This window comes from Rhagoletis pomonella, unplaced genomic scaffold (genome assembly GCF_013731165.1).
Source record: "Rhagoletis pomonella isolate Grant_MI unplaced genomic scaffold, Rhpom_1.0 Rhpom_scaffold_00002, whole genome shotgun sequence".
Lineage (NCBI taxonomy): Eukaryota > Metazoa > Arthropoda > Insecta > Diptera > Tephritidae > Rhagoletis > Rhagoletis pomonella.
In genome coordinates, this window is record NW_023458556.1 from 24,259,501 (window position 1) to 24,260,864 (window position 1,364).

The window sequence follows — 1,364 nt, forward strand, 5'->3', positions numbered from 1 at the left end:
TTGCGCTTTAGGAATACTTTACTATATGTACTCAAAATATGTACCGTGGCTTCCATCACTCCGGCAAACTTGCAGTAATTGGCCTCCTTTCTGAAAAAAATTATTGCATTTTACGATCAACCTCTGCAAATCTCCCAAAGTCTTACGGTTGAGATTTTCTCACACAAGAAAATAAGCGATCTTTTCTCTTGATCTTTTCCTTGATAGCTCTGCTCAAAAGCATCACAGGTATCTAATAATGGTTTAATCTGGTTTTAGGATCGTATTCGCAGGAAATGCAAATCAGGACAATCGAATTGTGGATTTTCGACTTTTACATGTGGATATTTCACAAAGGTATTTCCTCTTGAAATCAACGCAGAGCAATTTATCCTCCAAAATGGAAGTTATTTCTCTCGAGATATGTAAACGGAAATCTTCACTTTGAAGGACAGTTTTCATTAGCACTCATGGCTTTTTCTTTTGCATTTGTACCATTCCCATATCTTGTAAACATTTGGAATTTGCTTTATGTGTGGCTATGAATCGCTTCTAAGCTCTTCTAACGATTGGTATACATACATACATTGATGCTTATTCACCGATGAAACATTCGCTCAATTTTAATGTTGGTTAATGAATGTTAAGTCACATGTGCAGTCACTACATTTGAGACGATCGGCTATTCGGTAAGAGAAAGTCACAAAAAGTTCACCGAAAAAAAAGAGATGCCCAGCTGATAGTGTATTCCAAATGGAGATGAATAGATATGTATGAATGTCATATTGCTCTCGCTGCTCCAACAGTCGCAATGGCCAGGTGAGCAATGCACTAGCGTGCACTTTTCCTTTTTGTTTATTTAATTTGGGGCTTTTTAATTGTTGTTATTAAAATTTAATTGTCCTATCTAATGACGTTTTCGTTTCTACCGATAAATGTTACCTTCTCATTGCCCTCTAAGCACAAACACTGTTATTGCAATGAAAATGCACAATTTTTTGTAGAAACGAAAACGCCATTATTTTTTATATAATTTTCTTTTGATTTTTAGTTTTTGTTTGAAGTCATTTTTTTATTCAATTAAATTTTGCTGATTTTCCTAATAAAATTGTTGTTAAATAAATATTTCCTGGCTTCATTTTCGCTTTTTTGTTGTGACAGCTCAGAGCCAGCTGATTAATCAGCTGACTAGTTTTTAGACTATAGATGTGATACAGCTTACCAAATATGTAGTCTCAAAATCGTTGTTCACCACGAGAAGTCGCCATTAGTGACTAGAGACTGCTGACTACCGGCATAGGAGCTGTTAGTTCGAATCCAATTTGCAGAAATGATATTATATCCGAAATTCTTAAGTTAACAATGTTACAATTTACAAAAAAAAA